This window comes from Diceros bicornis, chromosome 17, assembly GCF_020826845.1.
Source record: "Diceros bicornis minor isolate mBicDic1 chromosome 17, mDicBic1.mat.cur, whole genome shotgun sequence".
Taxonomy (NCBI): domain Eukaryota; kingdom Metazoa; phylum Chordata; class Mammalia; order Perissodactyla; family Rhinocerotidae; genus Diceros; species Diceros bicornis.
Genome location: NC_080756.1, coordinates 28,660,483 through 28,673,757, shown reverse-complemented (window position 1 = coordinate 28,673,757; position 13,275 = coordinate 28,660,483). Strand labels below are relative to the sequence as shown.

The 13,275-nt window shown below is 37.4% G+C and overlaps 1 protein-coding gene, 1 non-coding gene and 1 pseudogene across 2 annotated transcripts in view; 2 read left to right on the top strand and 1 right to left on the bottom strand.

The window, feature by feature from the left end:
• SLC2A13 (solute carrier family 2 member 13) overlaps positions 1-13,275 on the bottom strand; it is a 330,082-nt gene that overhangs the window by 205,233 nt on the left and 111,574 nt on the right. The window lies entirely within an intron of this gene.
• Positions 8,359-8,494, top strand: LOC131416588 (small nucleolar RNA SNORA67). Its single transcript, XR_009222608.1, has one exon. It is a non-coding gene; the product is annotated as a small nucleolar RNA SNORA67 (small nucleolar RNA).
• LOC131416187 (large ribosomal subunit protein eL21-like) lies at positions 8,846-9,578 on the top strand (annotated as a pseudogene).

Genomic DNA, 13,275 nt, shown 5'->3' with positions numbered 1-13,275 from the left:
TTGTTTAATTATACATTTCATAAACAGCTATTGGCATCATTTTCTGTGTTTATAACATTGTGAAATAATGTTTCACCGGCTAATGAAGGAACTCCAACCCCTGCTAACTCCCTGTCAATTTGTGCAGGTAGTTATCAAAAGCGCTTTCCGGTCCAGTCAGCTGCCAGGTGGAAGCTTCTTTGTCTCCTCTGGTTCAGGTCCCTTTAGGCAATGGCAGCTCCTTCACAGGGTTTGTGCACAAAAGGTACTTCTACCACTGCCTTCTCCATCCACATGAAGGCCCCTCTCTCTCCCTCGCCTCCACCCGGGACACCAGCCAGCATCACAGATGCTGCCACTGGTGAGGCTGGAGGCCAGACAAGCCAGACACTCGAGAAGCTGAGTGACGGTCAGTGTTTTGGGTAAAGCTGCAATTCCAGCTATAACTGTTGCTTCTCTCTCGTTTTTAAATCAGCTTCAGGGTAACAGTGGATGCACCTTACTCAGATCTTAAGCATAAGAGGAGAAAGGATGCTGAGAGAATATCTGGGCTTACCAAATCAGGGTGTGAGCTATCAGGGGCTAGCAGCTTTTAACTTTTCCATCAGAAACAAAAATAAACCAATTACTATCAGCATTTCATAAAGAAAAGAATAAAGAAGTAGTAAGAATATGATCTTAGTATAAGAAGCAGGACTTCCAAAGAAAGAACATTAGGTGACCTTACACCAACACACATGAAAAAAGTAACAGTATGGTAAGTGGGACATTTTTTAATTGCCCTGAATGGATGCTGTGAATAAGGTTCAAAGTTGTGGTGGACCAAGGGGCAATTAAATAGCCTATATCCTAAAGGGAGCATCCATGTGAGAAGAGAATAGTGTTCCTCACATCCCAAGCCAATCGATCAGGGATCAAGACAATCATCCATAAAGATAGGAGGTGCCTGCATGAATGGGAGAGACCAACATCTCATTGCCTAGCTGGACATAGGTTTATGAAGTATCATTGCTGATCCGCCTCCTGCGTCTATTTGAGTAGGAAAGAAAGAGAATTAGAGAGTAACGGCGGCATGAGTGATAGGCGGGAAATGGGAGAGGGTATAGGGTAAAGCCTGGACAACGGAGTAGCATGAACAGCTTTCATTGGGCAGGGCAACGATGCCACTTTGAGCTCATTTGAGATGAAGAACAAAGCTTTAACTCAGCTACGAAATGGAAAATTTAAATCAAACGGACTTACAGAAAAATGGAAACAGAATTTCAGAACTCTGCTTACCTTGAGAAAGAGTACTTCTACAAAGCACAGTTGGCTCAGTGAATAGAGAATAATAAAACATTTTCATGTTTGAACCCCATGAAATTAAGACAATATAATGAACCAGACATACATAGTTTTCTAAGTTGGCTGAAAATCAAGGAAAACTTCTCTATAGATCAGCACAGGCCCACAGAGCGGCTTTCAGGAAAGACTTGATCTAGTCCAAGCCTTCACTTGACACATGAGGGAAATGGTGCTCAGCTCACACTTAAGGACCCACATGATTATGCTGTTTTCTACCTTTATGCTTTCTTCACTCTGGATATTCCATATTTCAGCCAGTTTCCCCTGATGGGTGCTAGCCTGGTTAACAAACTCAAAACTGGGCAGGATAATAACAGAATATTACTTTTCTAGAGGTAGTAGGAAGAAAGGTATAGTAGCTCCACTAAATTACACAGCCCCACCTTTCACTGGTCACAGCCATTTTTTTATTCACGCTTCGTCTTTCCTTCCATTTTCATCTTGTTCTCTGTTGCCACCTTCCTCCATCACTCTTTTCTTTTCTTTTCATCCCTTTTCCTAGGGTCAATTATAGCAAATGGCAGAGTGACAGTTAAGAAAGGGAGAAACATGACTTCACATTCTTGTGACCCAAAAGTCAATATTTTCTAATAGATACATCTTAGTATTAATATTATTAAGGGGTGTCACTATATTTTACATTTTGGACCACCAAAATTAAATGATAAGATCAAATGACAATAAAAATATAATATATAAAAGTACAAAATTATAATTTCTATTTTAAATGTGCTAAACTGACAACATCAAATTACTATCAATTTCTTATAAAGAGAAATTGGGGCTGGGTTCTTGCGATTTTTCTTTGCTTAAACGTAATGAAATTGATCATGTAGCTCACAAAGCATTTTTCAATTTGCCAGTCTAAAGGTGCAAAATTCATAGATGTGTGTACGAACAGTTACGTATTTGTAATGTATTTATGGTACATTGCCATCCTTTCCTTTAAGGAAAAAAACTGAAGATGCTTCTTATGTTACAATAATGAACAGGTACTTAAGCAACTAAGGCGAATAACCTTATAATAATAAAGATCTTAATTCTCAAATATAAAACAAGTGATTTCATCTCCTTATCCCAGTAACCATCATTTCAAGATATACATAAATATCAATGACTATTAAAAACATATTACTACAGATGAAAATTTCCAATAATTTGACTTTGATGTTTTATCATCACTACTCAGTTTTTCATGCTCATCTTCTATGACTATCCTCTTAGAAGCTAATAAATGTAAAAGGCAAGCTTTTAGCAGAAACTGTGAGGAGAAACAATGTAGTCTGGGTACCATTTCTCAGATGCTGTTTGAGAAATGCAGAGCAAGTCCCTGATGGCGTTCCTGCTGCATCTTCCACGTGCAAGTCAGTTGCTAGGAAACGTGAAAGACAGGGATTCAGTATTATGTCTGGGGAACAATGAGCTAGCTTAACAGTTATCTGAACACTAACACATAACCTTCATAAACTGTTGTCTACCTGAGGAAGCTGCAGATTACAGGTGATGTTTTTTCCAGAGAAACAGACTTTGAGTTCCATCCTTTAACTCTTATAAGCAGATTCTGGTTATATCCATTGAAATAAGAAGTAACAGCTATAGACATCTTAAAATCTTTTTTTTTCAGCCAGAAGTTGCATTCATCCTGCTATCCAAACTCACAGATGATAAGAACTAATCTTTTCACTGCTTCAAGCTGTATTTTGATATCGCTGCACATATATATGCATGTGTGCATGCGCACGTGAACGCACACACGATAGAAAAGAGAAAGAAAGAAAATACACACTGCACCACTACTACAATAAAATACTTGCCACAAAATAACCAGCAGAGAAAAGGGAGGGACTAGAAACAACTTAAGGGAAAACACACACACACACACACACACACACACAGGTGCACATGCACAAATACTCTCACACATGTCAAATGCATTTCGCAGTCCTTCAACTCGTGCCTACCTGGGTCTAAGAAACAGAAAAAGAGCTCTGGATTGTGAGTCAGGAAACATGGGATCCAGGAATTCACTTGTGTCACTCTGAAAAAGTACCTTAACTTCTCTGGAAGTTTTTTTTCCCAGAAAATTAAGAGAGTAATGCTAACTTCAACAGGTGTTTGAGAGGATGGGATGAGATAACGCATATGCAAGCATTTTAAAATTGCATAGCACCATACATGAAAAGATAGTATCATTATGTTATTTAAATGTGGCCATTCCAGTGAAAAGGAATATGAATGGGACTCAAAATTTGAAAATCAAAATTAAGCCAACTAAAAAACATTGATGGATGAGGCAGGATTTTTTTCCCAAAAAATTTCATACATAAATTAGACTGTTTCACTAACATCAAAACAACACTTGGTGTGAGTTACTAACATGAGAAAGCAGTGATTTATTTATTTATTTATTTGTGAGGAAGATCAGCCCTGAGCTAACATCTGCCAATACTCCTCTTTTTTTGCTGAGGAAGACTGGCCCTGCGCTAAAATCAGTGCCCATCTTCCTCCACTTTATATGGGACGCTGCCACAGCATGGCTTGACAAGTGGTGGGTCGGTGCTCGCCCGGGATCCGAACTGGCGAACCCTGGGCCGCCGCAGCGGAGCGGGCGCACTTAACCGCTTGCGCCACTGGGCTGGCGCCGAGAAAGCAGTGATTTAAAGCAAACAAACAAAAAACAATCACAAGAAGAATCTATGCTGTTCATGTCTCTTCAAAAGACTGTAAGCCATTTGCATTAATTTGCATAAATTTAAAGTAGAGAAGTATATCAAACTACGAAAGATGTAAAAGTAAGCTTTTAAATGGATTGTCTCAAATACTTTCCTATCTTTTCCATGCTAAAAGTAGCTTCGCCATCACTTCTACCTTCAAAAAAATGAACTTATAAGCTATAAAATCAAATTAATATTCAAATTAAATATAAATTCAAATTAAAACTGAACTTACATGAGGGTTATGGGTTTTGTTTAAGGTGTCTCTTACAATCCCAGTGGCCGACACACATACTGGGAATGCCAAGCACCCAGGATCTGGGAGACGCCATGTCTCCAAGGCTGCCACAACAAAATACCACAGACTGGGTGGCTTAAACAACAGAAATGTATTTTCTCACAGTTCTGGAGTCTGGAAGTCCAAGATCAAGGTGTCACCAAGTTTGACTTCTCTGGAGGCCTCTCCTTGGCTTGTAGATGGCCGCCTTCTTGCTGTGTCCTCACATGATCTTTTTTCTGTGCATGAGCATCCCTGGTGTCTCTTCTTCTTATAAGTACACCAGTCACAGTGGATTACGATGTACCCATATGATCTCATTTAATCTTAATTACCTCTTTAAAGGCTCTATCTCGAAATATAGTTACATTCTAAGGTACTGAGGGGGTTAGGACTTCAACGTATGAATTTTGGAGGGACACAATTTAGTCCATAACATTCTACTTCTACTTGATCTCAGTGGAACACTAAGCACTAAGAAAGCTGAAAGGGCGACTGCTCCACACACAGGCTACAACGCATTCCCCAAGGACCCGAAAGCTCCAGGTCCTTACCAGGAGAGGAAACAATAAGAGAAAGCATGGACATTCAGGAGAAATTATGTTAACATACATAAATATCAACATGGCTGAGGAAACAGAAGGCTCTTAGACTCACAAACGAAAACAATAAACACTAGCATGTTCAGCGTTTTCAAAAAGTTTCCTCAACTCTGCATTTGGCATTTACTCAAGCACGGCCTTCAACGAAAAGAACCGTAATGCTAAAACCCAAACTGGCAGCAAATACTGGGGAGGGGACACAAATAACAAGGTGTTATATGGTGACTTTGTAAATTTTCTTTCAAAGGGAACTATAGAAAAATCATTAAAAACAGTTCCTGGTATTATGCTAAGGGAAATAAGTCAGAGAAAGACAAATACTGTATGATCTCACTTACATGTAGAATCTAAAACAAACAAACAAACAAAAAACTGAGCTCATAGATACAGAGAACAGATTGGTGGTTGCCAGAGGTAAGGGGTGAGGGATGAGTGAAATGGATCAAAAGGTACAAACTTCTAGTTATAAAATGAGTAAGACATGGAGATGTAATGAAGAGCATGGTGACTACTGTTAATAATGCTGTATTGCATATTTGAAAGTTGTTAAGAGAGTAGATCTTAAAAGTTCTCATCATAAGAAAAAAAAGTTTTGTAAATGTACGGGAGGGATGTTAACCAGATTTATTGTGGTGGTCATTTTGCCATATATAGAAATATCAAATCATTATGTTGTACAGCTGAAACTAACATAATGTTATATGTCAATTATACCGCAATAAAAAAAAGAAAAAATAAATCATACAAAGCCAGAAATAGAAAAGCTATATTATAAGCTGATAGTGTTGAAAAAATAATAAATTAATATTGTTATAACCTGAAAAAAAACCCTCCTGAATATTTCTGAGACTGATTTGGACTAAAAAGTCAGGTGAATAGACACATTTTCACTGTTGGTGATTACAACTGTTGGTTGTAATCTCATCTAAAAAATTAATAGCACATAACACTGCCTTACACAAAAAATAATACCTTCAATTTCTAAAGTTTTTACCATTCCCAAATATTTTTTCATTTCATCTTCATAATGACTCTGTGAAGTAGAAAAGACAGGAAAAGACGAGTAAAATGAAAATGAGTGAAGTTAAATGACTTGCCCAGGGTCACAAACTAATAACCGAGGCAATCAGAATGAGAATGCAAGTCTTCTAAATCAGTACTTTTTATTCTTGGGACTTAATGACTCTCAGGGCATTGAAACTACAATTTTGCAAAATTCACTTTATTTAGCATCACTGGGATGTAAAAGTCTATAAATAAAACTAGATTTGCTGAAAATCTGCACATAATCACAAAGTGAATTTAGTCTGAGATAAAAATAATTCTGACCACTTCTTCAATAAATGTAACATTTTTAAGATATCAATCATCTTAAATTTTGGAAGTAGCATTTTTCTTGAGAATTTATTTCACTAGGCCAAATAACTGGGTAAATATAATAAAAGTTCAAAGCAAGAAAAGGAATTCCCATAATTAATAATACCAGGCAAAATTTAACCTAGTAACTAGATGACTTTATTAACTAGATGATCTTATTAATCTATCCAACATATTTCTCACTAGGCTATAAACATTTCTTCAGCTAACTGAAATTGAGGAGAATAATTGAATCACTGGACAACTAAACTTTGATCAAATTAAAGAAACTAGACTTATTTAGCATGAAGGGAAAACCAACTATCTAAATATCTACAGTAAAACTTGTTTTATCGAGCACTCGTTATTGTGCCAAGCTAAGTGCTTTATGTACATTGTCTCACTCAATCCTCACAACCACTCTATGAAGTAGATACCACTTCATATCCATTTTACAAATGAAGACATGACAGTGAGGTTAAGTAATGTACCCTATAACCCACATTTAAAAAGTGGCAGAGCCACAATTCACATCCAGCTGTTTGACTCCAAAGCTTGTATTGTTCATCATTCTACTGTACGGTCTTGATCCCAAACACAAGGAACAATGAGACACTGCCTATCACAACTGACAACAGGTGAAGAAATGGGCCTACAGAGTAACAAAAATAAAGCAAATTTCTAAATTGTGTGCACTATTACACATAAAATGAATGAATGAGATTATGGAGTTTCCTCTAAAAGTCTTTAAAAAAAACAAAACAAATTATCTTCATTCATTCATTCTTTCATGCAACAAAATTGTTGGGCACATGCCACAAACCAGGCACTCTCCTAGGTCCTTAAGAGTCCAGGAATAATATGACAAAATGCCTTCCCCTGAAGGATTCAAAGGCTACTGAGGAAGGTAACAGTACAGAAGAGATTTAAAAAGGCATTAATATGGGTAATGGCATAGGCTGGGGTTACAAAAATGCCTCATGGAGGAGTTTCCTTAAGCTGTTTTTCACTCTCCTTGCAACATAATAATATTCTGTTAGGTGAGAAAAGGCAAATCTCTGGTGGGGCAAAACTGTATGGACCAAACAAATAACTTTTTGACAGCCAGGCTTGATCCAAGGATAATATTTATACTATCTAAATAATAAATGAAGGTGAATTTTATGGCATGTGAATTATATCTTGATTTAAAAAGTTTTTAAAGAATTAATGAATTATATATCCTTCAGAATTTTACTCAAAATATTATTTTTATTTATTTATTTATTTATTTGCTGAGGAAGATCTGCTCCAAGCTAACATTCATGCCAATCTTCCTCTATTTTTCAGTACATGGGCCACCAGCACAGCATGACTGCTAACAGAGCAGTGTAGGTCCACACTCAGGAACCGAATCCCAGCCACCGAAGTAGAGCACGCTGAACTTAACCACCAGGCCACCGAGGCTGGCCCAAAATATTATTTTTTTGAAACTGAGTTTTAAGCATAATATTAAAGAGAGAATTCAAGTTATACTATTTTAAAGAATCTGCTGACGCGGCGACCTACTACACCACAGTGTCTCCTCCACAAAGACTAATGGGGCAAATCGGATCTCATGTTTTAACAACCAGCAAAAGCTGCACTTCTGCTAAATAAGTGGTAAACTTTCATCAAATGAATGTCATAGATGTAATACGTGATTGAGTTGCCATCTTTTTCCCTGGCTGTTAGCATTTTTTATACAGTGACATTTTAATTTATTTATATCTACTTTATTACACACATACATGCAAGAATTTACAGAGCCTTTTAGAATTACATAAAGTAAATACAAATAACATAAAAAAACAAATGATGAAACATCAGTCAGAGACCCTGATTCTTGCTTAAGTCCTGTGGCTAAGTGACTCAGTAGGTTAGCAATACATATAGAAGAAACATGAAACTGACAAGAGCTTATAAAAGAATTACATAAGGTTGTGGATAAGAAGGTCATAATAGAATATTATGTAAGTGACCTTCCAATTATGTCCATGCAAGGACATTACTGTCCTTTTACACAAAATACCCATTTGACCATTCCCAGATATTAAAAAGTATGCTCTTCCAAGGTGATCCCCTCTCCAAGGGGCTAACTAGTGACCCCCAACAAGCAGAAACATAGCAACTTGGGGTAAATCCGGCATGCCCGAGGTCTGTGGGGGTAAGGGGATGTTTCCTTTTGATCTCTGCCTACATATATGCCTAAGTTCTGTCTCCCCAACCACCTACTGAAGTTGTCATCTTTCTCGACATGGGCCAGAGGCACCAATGTGCACCAGGCTGCTTTAGTCATCAACCGTGACTTTCCCACCAACAGAGAAAACTATATCCACAGAATCAGACGTGGTGGACATTTTGGTGACAAGGGAGTGCCTACCAACATAGGGACAGAGGACAAGGAGACCTCTTGGGACATGGAGACATTCTATAACACATCCACTGAGGACATACCCCTCAATGACCTCATTTGAGAGGGCTGTTGGGCCCCCCAGCCAGGGTCCAGTTCTGAGACTGAGGAGAAACCGGAGCAGGAAGGGGAGGAAGTCCAGGGATAGACACCTCTGTCATATTTTTCTGTTTTTTAAAAATGAATGAATGACCTTTTGGCCAGAACTACCACCTTCCAGTACTTCACCAAAATGACCAACACAAAGGGAAGGAGAGGCACCTGCTATGCGTTCTCTAGGCCTGTCAGAAAACATGGAGTTGTTCCTTCGGCTACATACATGGGAATCTACAAGAAAGGTGATATTGTAGACATTAAGGGAATGGGCACTGTTCAATAAGGGATGCCCCACAAATGTTACCGTGGCAAAATTGGAAGAGTCTACAGTGTCACCCAGCATGCTGTTGGCATTGTTGTAAACAAACAAGTTAAGGGCAAGATTCCTGCCAAGAGAATTAATGTATGCATTGAACATATTAAGCACTCCCAGAGCCGAGGTAGCTTCCTGAAACGTATAAAGGAAAATGATCAGAAAAAGAAGGAAGCCAAAGAGAAAGGTACTTGGGTTCAACTGAAGTGCCAGCCTGCTCCACCCAGAGAAGTACACTTTGTGAGAACCAATGGAAAGGAGCCTGAGCTGCTGGAACCCATTCCCTATGAATTCATGGCATGATAGGTGAAAAAAAAAAAAGACATCTAGACTGTAAAAATGTTTCTCTTAATTGAGTACAAGTATGGTGTCTCTTCCCCCAAAGAAATATTTAAAGCAAACTCTGTGTCCTAAAAAAAAAAAAGGAATGAAATGAATGAATATAATTTTTTGAGGTAAAAAAATTTTTAAAATAATTTTAAATGTTACATGGAGCATTGATCTGACCCAAAGGAATATTTCAATGTCTACAGCTCATTAAGATGCTATTAAGAATAAAATTCTGTCGGGGCTGGCCCCGTGCCATAGTGGTTAAGTTTGGCACGCTCCACTCCGGCAGCCCAGGTTCGAGGGTTCAGATACTGGGCATGGACCTACACCACTCATCAGCCATGCTGTGGCAGCGACCCACATAAAAAATAGAGAAAGACTGGCACAGATGTTAGCTCAGGGTTAATCTTCCTCAAGCGAAAAAGGATGGAAGATTGGTGGCAGATGTTAGCTCAGGATGAATCTTCCTCAGCAAAAAAAAGAGTAAAATTCTGTCATTACATTATGCTGAATAAGTACTGTTACTGAGACTAGAGACACAACATGTATAATTGTTAATGATGCTCAATATTTCTGCATTTTTATATCTATTTTGAAGTTACAGCTACAGATTTATAACTTTATATAGGGTTTAAATTCAGTAAATAATGCAATATATAGATAGAAATAAGATATTTCCAAAGCTTATTTATTGTACAACCTAAATGCTAAGCTCTTCAATAAACTATACTTAAAAACAAAAAGCCAAGCAAAACAAACTAACAAAAACACAGTTACATTGTTACTAGAAAATTCAAACTACCTAGTTTGAAATCATCTTGTTCACATCTACTCACTTATCCACCTTCAGTTCATGCTATTTCATCAAAATATTTTCCAGGAAAAAAACCCTATTTTGAACAATTTGAAAAAACCCTATTTTGAACGTATGGGATAACAGCCATTTATTTGCCTTACTCCATTTCCCTACTCAACACTTAGAAATACCCATTTCACACTAAACAAACTGCAAGTTTGTGGGATGAGTCTCTCCTATTAAATTTATTTTCAGTTGGAATACTTGAAATAGCTGTTGAGTATAAATAAACAGTTGACATTTTTATGAGGTACCCAATCTTAGAAATCATAATGGCTCTTAACATGGAGTGACATCACCAAAGGGTAAACGTGTTAGTAATTTCAAGAGTAAAAGTGTCAGAGGCTTTTGGTAATAAACTGCTAAGGAAATAAAGTAAAAACTTTTTATTCCTTGTAGCAACAATTATTAGTTTCTTTTTCTTATTCATTTATTTATACTTTCCTTTACTCCAAAAAAAAAGGATTTAAAGCATATGTTCATGATTTGCAAATCAAATTAAATATTTGCTTATTCTACCACTTTATATATGAGAGTATTTTATCTCGAAATTCGGCAGAGGGGCATTACATTTTAAAAACAAGTAATTCTGCTGCTTTTAAAATGAATGAGTCTCTGATACTAGTTCAAAGAACTCTAAATTCTGACAACTAATAATGTCTTTTATTACCAGTTTAAGTGGGAATTCTAACAAGATTTACTATAATGCTATCTTACCAGTAGTAACTCATTAGCAACAAAAAATGAGACATTACTAATAAATTACAATTCCCAGGGGATACTGTTTTAGACTTCTGATGGTAAAAACACAATTATCTATACCTAAAAAACATCTCAGCAGACTATGCTTTACAATGAACAATTCAGGTTATTGTAATGCAAATCACCAGTACACCATCAGATGAAAAGGCTTTCTGTAAGGTGGATACTGGGGTTAGAGATATTTCTGTCTCTGGCTCATACTATAGAGATTCTGAAATTGTTCTTCAAAAATGGCCACCTGACTTAATAGTTAGAATTTATTCATTCATTCTGCAACTTCTCACATCAGTATCTGTCTAACTCCTTGTCTCTGAAGGCTGTAGTCACCAAGGATAAAATAAAAAGTACCTTGAGAAAATGACTGTTTTCCAAAAACTGCATGCCTCAACATAAATTGGACCAACTAGAACTATGGTGATGCACTATTTTTGAACATTTATAAACCTACACAATGATTTAACAGAGAAAAATCTTTTCCTCTTTACTGGAATTGAGCAGAGCAAAAAAACATATCACATGTGAACCAATCTGCCGTGTAAAGTATGATTACTCATAACACTAACTATGGATCAATAATTTAGATCTGTGATTTGCAAGTGAGAAAAGGATCCTCAATTAATGAGCATATCAGTCACAAGCTCTCTGCCCTGCTCTGTTTCCCACCTCCACCATCTCCCCAGGGAAGAATGATGGAGATCATAAAGGAGGTGGGACAGAGAGAAATGTTTGCGAAACACTGATCTAGAAATAGAAACTTATATACAGTTCACCAAATAAGATTTTATAAATTAAAATGGATAAAATTGATTTTTTAAAAAATACCTATTGAGGAGGAGCTTATGAATTATACTAGCCTCAACTTCTGCTTCAAGCAGAATAGTGTATGAATTACTTTATTTAACAACTAGAATCTTAGACAAATTTCAATGCACACAACTTTTAATGCGATACTAGCTTCCTAAGAAAGTAATGGATACCTCCACGGAGCAAGGAAGACAAGAGACAAAAACAACAACACTTAACCAAATAATGAGTGGGAGCTGATATCAAGAACCAAACTTAAAAGTCAGAGATGCCCTAGAGGCAAACACACGTAAGGGTTCCTGAATCCTTAAATCTAAGCCTTGGGCGTGCTGCATAGTGGGGTAGCTGATTCTGAGACTTCTATTAAATAGGTAGATTACTGAAGGGGCTAACAACATCCCAAATCCCTAATATGTCTTAACCCCTGATATAAAAAAACAAATCCTCTCCAAATAAAAGAAACCCTCAGCTAGTATTGTATTTTTACTTTAAGACATGCACTGAACCTATAATTCCCTGAGTAGTTAGAAAGAAAGTGTTCTCGTTATGTCACATAATACTGCAACCAAAAATTATTATTCTCATTTTATAGATGAGGAAACTGAGGCACAGAAAGATTAAGTAATTTATCCAAAGACACAAAGCAAATAATTGGTGGAGGGGGGATTTAAGCCCAGGCAGCCTAATTCCAAAGCAGTATCTTTAACTACCACGTTATTCTGTTCCTTGTACTTATACAGACAATAATTATAAACATTTATTATGTGATAATTGTGTGTCTACCACTGTTTTAAGCCATTTAGATGCACTAACTAATTTAATTCTCACAGCAACCCAATGAAGTTTACAGATGAGGAAACTGAGCCAAAGAGAAGGTAAGTAACGTGTAAAGGTCGCCCAGCTCCTTAGCAGCAGAGATGGGCTTTGAACCCAGGCACTCTGACTTTTGAGTTTAGGCTCATAACCACGTCATCATTCTGCTCCCCAAATACTGGTTCATTTAACTCATTTATCAACTTGCTAAGGGAGTTTCCATCCCTGTCACACACAGGGGAATAAATCTGCATAAAAAGGCGAGAGGCTTCTGGGATGCAGCAGACCAAGACCCCTTTTTCGGTTTCCTGAGTGCAGTCAGGGAAACGTGTTCAGGGACATGTTTTCATAGCAGACCAGGAGGGTCCCCAACAAAAGGTTAGTGGCAGGGATGTGAAACAAGATCTCTGAAATAAAAATTTGTACACCGAGGAAAGAAAGCACCTAGGCTAGTAACCTGTGCCAACATTTGAGAGCTTGTGAAGAAAGAAGGCTCAGTACAGCAGAATGTAAGGCTGCAGGATGTGCCTCTGGGCCAACTGTGGTACTTTATGGAGCAACAGCAGAGTCTGGACGTATGAACCAAAAAGAGCTGTAA